Here is a 10,749-nt window from a genome sequence, read left to right as displayed (position 1 = left end):
GGCCATAATCATGATATTCTGTACCTTGAATCTTATTTATCTAATTCTGTAACTCTCATTGTTAAATATTCCACAGCCAATCCAACAGTCAAATGCAGATGAAGTCTCCTGCTGAGTAGTAAGGAAGGAGTTAAATGGAAGAAAGAACAATATGCTGTACATCAGGGGTGAGGAAGGTAGGTATAGACTAAGATATGTAGATTTAGGAAGAAATAACTTTTAAGCTACCAGCAAATGTAAACTAAAGTATTACAATGTATATGGTATATCTCCAATAAACATCTACTGAGATAAAATGTATTTTTTTTTTCCTTTTTTTCTTTTGGTAAAAAACTCGTAAGTAAAATTTGCCATCTTAATTGCCTGAAATATACAGTTCAGTAGTGTTAAGTATATTCACATTGTTGTAAAATTTAAGTCCCTAGAATTTTTTCATCTTGCAAATCCAAAACTCCATACTCATTACACTACAACTTTCCACTTTGCACTTCTTCTTCCAGACACTGATAACAACCAGTCTATTAAAAATGTGTTTTTGGGGCGCCTGGGTGGCTCAGTGGGTTAAAGCCTCTGCCTTCAGCTCAGGTCATGGTCCCAGGGTCCTGGGATCGAGCCCCGCATCAGGCTCTCTGCTCAGCAGGGAGCCTGCTTCCCCCCTCTCTCTCTCTCTGCCTGCCTCTCTGCCTACTTGTGATCTCTGTCCATCAAATAAATAAATAAAATCTTTAAAAAAAAATGTGTTTTTAAGATGCTGTAATTTTGGAATTTAAGAGAAATGAAAAGATCACTAGAGAATGATCTCCCTTTATGTATGGAAATCAACTCTGTCAGTCTACTCTCCATCTACATTCAGAGATCTCAGTGTACTATTGCATATGAGAATAAGCCATTGGCTACTTAGGGTAAAAAAAAGTAGGATGTAAAGAAGGGTAATACAAGCCCTTGAAAGATGAATACTCTCCTGTCTGGACTGAAGTGCAATGATTGACTTACCAGAATCATGTATGGGTAGAGGGTCAATAAATTTTTGACATAGTTGCTGGCAATGTACCAAAGTAGTGAATGGATCTACAGGAATTCTTTGTATAGGCCATGTTACTTAATGGTTAAGAGTATGGATTTTAGAGCTAGTGAGACCTGAGTCCTTTTTCTTTTTTCTTATTTTTTTTTTAAGATCTTATTTGTTTATTTGAGAGAGAGAGAGAGAGAGAGAGAGCACAAACAAAGAAGCAGACTCTCTGCTAAGCAAGAAGCTTGATGTGGGACTTGATCCCAGGATCCTGGGATCAAGACCTGAGCCAAACCAGATGCTTTACTGACTGAGCCATCCAGGCAACCTGAGGCCTGAGTACTAATCCAGTTTCTTACCATATAACAATTTGTCTTTCAATCATTAGTAAAGACGTAAGTAAAAAATTTACCTCTCTGAGGCTGTTTCCTTATTTAAAAAATGCTGTGTGTAAAAATACCTATCCCAGAGAGTTATGATTATCTCCACAATTACTTTCAGTGTAGCTGTTCACTGCTCCCAGGATCTGGTTAGTTGGAGACGCTGGTTATTAGAGGCAGGAGTGGAAGGGGGCCTAGATACACAGGGGAGTAAGGTAGAAAGAAAAGTATCAAGTAGCATGAAAGTTATAATTCACCTTAAGCCTGATTAAATAAGACCTGTTTCCCTGATGTTCTCATATAATTCTCATTGTGGGACCTGGAAATATCTAGTTCTCCCTACAGAATCCTTCCAAAGAACATTACCTAATCTATACAGAATCCCATCTTATGAGAGTGGATGTTGAAATACAGCAAAACTAAGAATAAACAGTATAAATCACAGAAATCATAAGATTCTCTATAACTAATTAGAGATAAGGCTGTACAGATAATTTAAGAAATTCACCTTGTCTCAAACTTTCCATGTTGCCTGCTTTCGTCTTAAGTAAAATTTTAAGTACTCTATTAAAATGCTATATGTTATATTTATAATTCTTTGGCAAAAATGTTAGAATGATTTTTGCTTTGAATCTCTGTTCCAAATTTAAGTTAATCTGTCCAATTATTGATTACATACTTCAAAAAAAAAAAATAAAAGAGGGTGCCTGGTACAATGAGTTAAGCCTCTGCCTTCAGCTCAGGTCATGGTCTCAGGGTCCTGGAATAGAGCCCCACATCAGGCTTTCTGCTCAGCAGGGAGCCTGCCGCCCCCTTCTCTCTCTGCCTGCCTCTCTGCCTGTTTGTGAACCCTCACTCTGTCAAATAAATAAATAAAATCTTAAAAAAAAAGAACTGCAGCCTTGCTTTTGCTTCTAAATATGCTTATCTTTTACTTAACTATGGGGTAGGAAAGAAGGAGAGTTAAGTGTCTATTTAGGAGGAAAATTTTGAATAACATACAATACATAAATATATTATGTTTAAAATGAAGGTTTAAAATGGAATTATACCAATGTGTTAAATATATATGAAATTTTATAATATATGTGTTACATAATATGCACATAAACTTATATCTCTGTTAAACATATAGTACGTAATTATTTGTAGAATATATGTTTGCATAGCAAGGTAATTATAGAAACATGGCTAAAGAAATAAATATATTATCACTTCTTAACTCAAGCATTACTGAATATATAAATAACATAGATTTGAAGATTTCCTCTGCTGTTTGAGACTATTCTACAGTTAAGTAGCTTTGAAGATATTCTTTCTCCTTCCAAAACCCTCCTCTCTTCCCTTGATATCTGAGAACTGATTGAACCTGTAGCAGAATAGTGCTTGCTATACTGATATGATTCTATTTCTTATTGGATTATGGAAAAGGCAGAAGTATCTGTGAGGATTTTGTGATAAAATGACTTAGATTTTCTTCTACAGGGAGATTATACATTTCAGTTTCTTAATAGTGCTTAGGTTCACAGTTACTCACGCTTTAGTTATCTAGGCATGACTTACAGCAAGAATCCCTACCAGATTGAATTTCTGCTGAATAGGGCATTCAGCAATTATTCGAGGAACTTGCTAGCTGTCAAAGATGAAAGCAGAATTAAACCAAATATTCCAACATATTGTTAGGGGGAAGAAGTCATTACTGACCCTTTAAATATATACTTTGTTTTAAATCAGTTGCTCAGGTTTGACAGCTTTAAGGGAACACTAAATATCTTTGCCTAAAATGTACACACTAATCTTACAGTAAACTCTCTCGTTCATTTTTTCACTGTTTGTGTGTGCATTCAATATTAAGAAGAGAGCTGCTGCACCAGTTTCTTCTCCATAATAATAATGTAACGAGATTTAAAATGCATAATGAGTAGCACATTACCCAAGAATGACCCAAGAAACTCCTGTTATATCTCAAAACATTTCTTTGCAGAAGAGCTTTCTTAACAACACTGAGTGGAAAATACTTTTTTTTCTAAGGTGAGTTGGAAACCTCATACCAGAGGCTTTGTCTTTAAAGAATTCTAGAGTTATAAATAAGAAAAGAATCACATCATTTCCTATGATAATGAAATTCTAAGCAACGATCCTTGAGCAATGTACTCAGAAATTTGGCTGCTGCTTCACGATGTGTCTGGATGATATGACAAATTTCCAGATAACGAGTGGTCAGAGACCAAGGAGCAGAATGTATGGCAATAACTTAGAAACATGACCAGAGTTGGCGTAAAAACAGGCTGTTGGTACAACTTACAATTCTCTGTGGTCTATGACTTCACTGTACTCTTTGAACGCCAGCTAATGGACGGAGCAGCCTTCCTGAAAAACCACCAACTTGACTTCCAGAGTCTCAGGACTTGAGGGGAAAGCTTGGGCCTGAATGGAGCTCCTATAAACTAACCAACCCTGAACCCCCAGGGGGTGGACTTATTTTAACTGAACAATCAGTCTTTGGCCTTGAGTCCCACGCTTGCCTTGGGCAGGTACTGACTTCCCAGGGGTTGCTCTCTTTTATTATATTTAAATACAAGAAAAGAACCAATTCTTTTAATAATCTTGGGGTTACTCTTTGATGGATCAGAACACATCCCACAAGGTTTGGTTCTTCTGTGTGGAGTCAGGCTTGCCTCGCTTTGCCTAGCAGCAACCCTAGCTTAATGGTCACTGACTTTCTGTCTCTGTTTATCTATTATTCAAGACTTCTACATATTGCAAACTACCTCTGAATGCAAGAAAAATCACAGGAAATGCAGTTTATAGAGCTCTAAAAACAGTAAGCCAGTAAGGAATAACCTGAGGGGTAATTTCTAATGTTAAATGAGACTTTTTTTTTTTTAAGTGAAGAAGATTGCATTATAGCAAAGTCTTTGGGATAGTCTCTAGCAGGTTCTTGGGTAGACAGATGCAGAGGTAGATATGGAGAGAACAGTGATGAGATTAAAAGTGAAGCAATTTGGAGCAAAGTGGGGGAAAGGGCAATAAAGTCTGGTGATTTAAGGGAACCATTCCTATTATTGCAATGTGTTTGACTTTTCTATAGAAGCCAAACCTGGGCACATCTCTGTCAGAACATGGTTTGGAGGAAGGGCTTATGAAGGATTTATAGTAATTTATGTTTCTGTAATTTGGGAAAGACAGACCCTGAATACAAGGACAGACTATTTTCAGGTTAACTTTAGTGAAATTCTCTATGCTTAAAAATGAAAATTTGATCATGTCAAAGTGGTATGATATGGTGGGTACTGCTGTTTTTCTGATCTTTGTTTTCTTAGTCCCTGAGCTAGGAGTGAGCCTCTGAGTAATTTCTGAAATTTCTATTTGAAGGGGAAGTTTTCAGAGCTGAAGAAACAGCCTACCTCTTCAGTGCAGAGGAGTCTGAGAGGGGAACAGTTGTGTCAGAACCAGAGCTGACTAAAGAGCCAAGACCTGAGGGACATGAAAATCTCAACTACAAATGTAGTATTTTCTCCCTGCTCCCTGACTTTTAATTCATGAAGTATGTCAGGTCAGCTTTTATGACCCCCTCTTTAGAATGCACAGAAAACAAAATGTGGAAGTCTAAGAAATTGCCACAGAGTCTCGTTGTCAGTTGAGCACTTCTTCTAATACAGGGCACAGACAGTATAGGATTTTTTTTTTTCAATCAAAATAAAAACATTTAAACACTGTCAGGAACACAACTTACATATAACTTATCCCAGCCCATGAGTTTATCTCATTTATGCTTCACTAAGCATTATTATCTCACCTGATCCTCATGGCAGGAACTATTTTCTTCCTTTTACACACACAATTATGCAACCTTTGACAAATCACTTAACCTTTTGGTTCCAGATTCATCCTCTAACAAGGAGTGAGATGGAGTGGTTATTTTTTGGCATTGTTTCTTTATGTTCCATTCTTATAATTTATTTGGCCTCTGGAGTTCTTAAGCTATAAAAACCAAAATGAGTAACTCTGTAAAGGAAAAAAAAAATCTTACTTTCCAGTTACGCCCACCTATTATTATGTCATACACAGAAATTTTTATGTCATACAGCAGAAATGCCTCCAGTTTTGAGTCTTACAAATGCGGCAATCCACTTCTCCACTCCATCTAGGGACTGAGATTTCTAAGTTGCTCTACCTTTTAAAGAATTGTTAATAGTACAAATCACTGATTTTTTTGGTGATTGGGTTTAGATATCCTTCTTAATATTCACGGTCCAACCGAGGGGTCTACTTGGGAACTGAAATACTAAACTGCAAAATTTTCAAAGTCACACAGTCATTGTCCACCAAGTTGGAACACACTCTTCATTTGTCTTGCTTATTGCTCTATTTGTAAGTAGACCTGACATGTAAAAATAGCGCCAGCAGTAAACCTTTGGTCTCAAAGTGGCTACTATTCCCCATGAGTGCTTTTATAACGATAGCTTACTTTGTAGCAAAGTTGTAATGACAGCTGTCATCAAAAGGCTTTCACAAAGCATTTGCTGACCTTTAGAGGCTGTCTGTAGCAAGTGCTGTTGCAAAGTCTTCAGGGTCCTGCTTTGGAGTCTCTTCCTTCCAACATAGTTTTCACAGGGTTAACCCTACATATTCCAAATAAAATCTGATCATTCAAGCCTTTTATTTCCCTTATGGTTCTCTCCTTCCTTATGTATTCACTGAGTTCCTTTTATGTGCTAGAAAATATATTATGTCCTAGATACATGATAATGAACAACATCGTCATGCCCATATCCACTTGGAAATTACCACCTAGCAGAGTTGCTATACGGTAAACAAACAAACATACAAATACATATACATCATTTTACCATGATTCTTGAATAGCTGGGAGATTCCTTTCCAGTTCCTCTATCATTATATTGGCGTACTTTCATCCATATTTTTAAAAAAATATAGAACTTCTCAAGTACTCAAGGTTGGCTGGCAACTGACTGGCAATGTCTGTTGAGGGACAAATACTGACACTTTAAAAGACAGTGGACCAAGGCTCCTCAAACAGTAGTTACCAAATCCAGAGTGAGGTGAGAAGGAATATATTCTTTCGAGGTTTGTACATTTTAGATCATCATTGTATATAAAAAAATCAACTTTAAATTTCTGGCATCTGTAACCTGGGGAAAAAAAAAGTTTAAACCTGATAACCTTCATGACCATAATATAAACAAGTACAGTAGGAGTCTCAAAGTGCATGTTTACATTTTACCTAATGCCTGTGTTTTTTACACCTACTCAGTGTTATGGTGATCATGTGAAGTGTCAATGTTGAGCACTTAATACGATAAGATTTCACTACACATCATTTAGAAGTTGCTAGAAATAGACCATGCTGACTTTAAAATTTATTTTCAAGTCTTTCCTTCTAATTTCATAGGTATAAAGTAACATATCAAGCATAACCATTGAGCCACATGAAAAGACTTTTACTATAAAGAAAATAACTGTAGAAGAAACAAGCAAGTCAGATAAACCTTAGAAAACTCTGTCCAAATTATGCTAGAAAATATAAATGAGGGTAACTGTTAGGTTAATAACCTTATATATGGTTTGTTTGGCCAGATTTTTAAATGTGCCTCAAAAAAATTCTAACACATGGGAGAAGTTCTAACATCATATTTTTAACCTAAAGTAAACTTTATATGGCTCTTTGTTCCTGATTTTTCTAATTCCCTTCACCCCAGTGGCTTAGTTGAGAGTCTCCAGCTCTATTTCAGACTTAATCAGTTCAGCATCTTCCCAGGTCTCGTGTGAACACATATGAAAGATTGGGGAAGTGAAGCTGCTCGATACAATGGGGGCTCATTAACATTGTTTTAACAAGCCTTGGTTTATGCAAGTGGTTGTCTAACATGCAGCTCTAATTTGAATCCACACTTCTGAGCATGGTAATGAGGGCTCTGCTGAATGCCAGTGTTTGTGCATATACATGAGCACTCTGCATTTAATTCAATCAAGAAAATAGAAACTTTCAGACTCTAGCTTAACTTGATTTTGGATTAACCATTCTGACGACACGAGAAAGTTCTTTATGAATTCACATACCTTAAAGAAAGATTAAGAGGACATGATGAAAAAGTGTACAACTGGCATTTACTTTAAAAGGAGAAATATTTGAATTTCTACTTTGGGGGTAAGGTCATGTCTTCTGTTCCATTACTGCACTAGTAATGTTACGTGCATGCACATGTGACTTAAGAGAAAGAGCACAGAGCAAGGTATGAATCTCAGTTTCACTACATACAGTCATGTGGCCCTAGGAAGTTCCTCCTCAGTTTTGGCATTTGTAAAATATACCCCCCTATGATATGCTAAGATCAGAAAATAAGATGTACGTTGACTGATTAAAATAAGTATTCATCTTATTCAGAATCAGTGAAATTACACACACACAAAAGTACATATGAGGAGACACTACTATTGTACAAAATATTTAAAAATACAAATTTGACAAATTATAAATCATGGAAATGTAATTAAAACAGCTATGCAGGAAAAAGTGGGTTTCTAGATTTCTTTTTTACTAAAATACAAAATAAAACATTTCATCAACTTGAAAATTTGTTGTTTAACAAAAGCAAATATTTTAGAGTATATATTAATGCTATAATGTGTTATATATAAATATAAGAAATATACAAAAAATAAATATTTCAGAATATGTATATATTCTGGTTTTATTTTTCTAATACATAAAATCTGAAGTTTTTCAATATTTATACTAAAATTTCATCTTTGCCTTCCGTCCCTTAATGATATATAATATATTGTCAAACTATCTGAATGTTTTTCCTTTATTTGCTGCTTATTTATTTGAACTTAGTTACAAATTTTATTCAAAATTTATTTATTGCAAAATATTCCTATTTTGCAATACCATGTTTGAACTTAAAATGTCTCATCACTTGCCTGTACTCTGGTCCCCCTTACCTACTTTTTCTTTTCTCCTCTTTTTATTTACAGTAATAATTAAAATATAATGTAATTTATTTAGTTATATATTTAAGGTATAATGCACTTCATATCCCTGGCTAGAATACAATATTAAATACATTAAATAATAAACTTACTAATTTTGCTTATTAAGCTTATTTTTATTTGTTTATTAAGCTTATTGTTATTAAACTTACTGACTTTGCTTCTTAAGCTTCATTGCTAATTACATCCTCCTCAATTTTTCATCTTCCTCCAACCACTGTTTATAAATTTTTAATTATTTTTTATGGAGGTAGTTTTTTTCAAAATTGGGCTTTCAAGTAGTACACAGATAATATGCTTTTTAAATTATTCCATGTGTTTTAAGATATCCTCATTTTGACTGGCTATAGCACTTAAGGGTTGTAGTCCTATACTATACTTTCTTTAGTCTGTTTTCTCATATCAAGACTGGAAAAGGAGAAACCCAAAGCCAGTCTGACTTTTTTCTCTTTGCATGAAACCTGTACTTTTCTGCATGGAAGCTTACAAGTCTAGTGTGATTTTTTTTTTTTTTCTTTTGAGATCTGGAATTTTATCAATGTATGCCTAGGAACATTTATTTTCTTATAAATCCTATCTGGAATTTAATGAGATTTCAACTGCAGAAATGGATTCTTACTTATCTCAAGGAATTTTCTCCTGTCTCTTCTGTAATTATTGACTTCTGTTCCATTTCATTCCATTTTGTTTTATGAATTTATCATCTAAGTTTCCAGCCTTCCCATTTTAGATTTACAGCTCTCTATATTTTGCCCTATGCTTGGAGCTATTTTTTCCATTTCATTTTCCAAGCCACTGACATAGGCCTGACTTTCATTTAATACATTTTTGGTTAATTGGGTATTTATGTTTTCTTTTGTTTAGGAATATGTATGAATATTTTTTTAACCAAACTGACTATATTAATTACTTACAACATTGTAGAGACATGACAGAATATGCAGCTAATGTGTTTATTTTGTTTTGTTTCTTGGAATTAGACACAATGATGTAAATTTAATGCTATTAAAATAAAAGCTAACATTTTTCAGCATCTCCAAATTGCTAACCTTCCTGTAATCCAACTTTTAAGATTGTGACCACTTCAAAGCATACATGTAAAAATATACGTATTTCAAAATATAGTGCGCTCCTTGTTTTTAAGAAAAGAGGAGACACCAGCCTCAATTTCCAAAATGGATTATCTTTTGATGTTTTTCATACTGATGAGTCTAGTGAGGCACATTTTTAAAATGATGCAGCTGTTTAAGAAAATTTCATAAATTAGAATCACTTGGTTATGCCTAATCAGAAAAGTTCTATGTAATACACAGTAGTAGTCCCAGTGGAATTCTGAATACCAAATGTTCCATTGCCATACTTGTATAAATTTTTTATCCCATCTCACAAGATAAATTTGACATAATTTATGATATACTAGTGAAAATTAGATTATATTTTTCCTTTGAAATTTGAAATAAAAACTGATTATTATATTGCTGAAGAAAATACAAAGAAAATGTGCAGACTATTTGCTCCCTCACTGGTTTATTAAAGAAAATGTTTAAACTCTTTATACTGAATGACACTGATAAAAAATTTAAAGAACAAAAGTTAAAGCTTATATAATAAAAAATGGAACTCATCCATATGGTTGCCTCACTTGTATAAATATAGTGTATTAAATTATTCAAGATACCTTATTCTTATGCATATAATGCTATGGTTCAGTGATGCTTATTGTAAATGATGCAAAAGGCAATATCAGAAGAAGTCGTCACCATTCTTGAAAAAACGGAATTCTTTATTTCCTTAGGTTGAATTAATATTATCATCACTGAGGAAGAATAGCATACATATTTTTTAAGATGTTCTATTAACAATAGACTTTTAAGTTTTTTTTTTCTTCTAGCCTTTTCTTTAGCTCTAGAAGAAGAGCATCAGGAAACAAATTCTTTGTTACCAATTTCACTAACTAAGACAGCATTGATCATGGAAAATGTAGATGAGGAAGAATGAAATTTATTAACTTCCTATGTTTGGCAAACACATAGTTCTCAGATTGTAAAGGTATACAATAGATTATATTATCCAATTTTTAAATATCCACAAAGATGATTAAAAACTTTGATGCCCCCTAAGATAATATGACATCTTAAAAAAATGTATTGATGAGGTACTATTTCACTACCTGATGTTAAATTCTTAGATTTAATTTTTTCAGAAGAAAGTAGACTGCAAGTATGAACATTGTCCTAAGACTTGATATTATATCAAATAGTTTAAAGCTAGCATTATTTATATGACAAACATTAATAGACCCATTGTTTATGTAATAAATGCAATGACTTTACACTTCTTCAC

This window comes from Enhydra lutris, unplaced genomic scaffold (genome assembly GCF_002288905.1).
Source record: "Enhydra lutris kenyoni isolate GAN:26980312 unplaced genomic scaffold, ASM228890v2 scaffoldscaffold15, whole genome shotgun sequence".
In the NCBI taxonomy this organism is placed as follows: Eukaryota; Metazoa; Chordata; class Mammalia; order Carnivora; family Mustelidae; genus Enhydra; species Enhydra lutris.
This window is presented reverse-complemented; position numbering follows the sequence as displayed.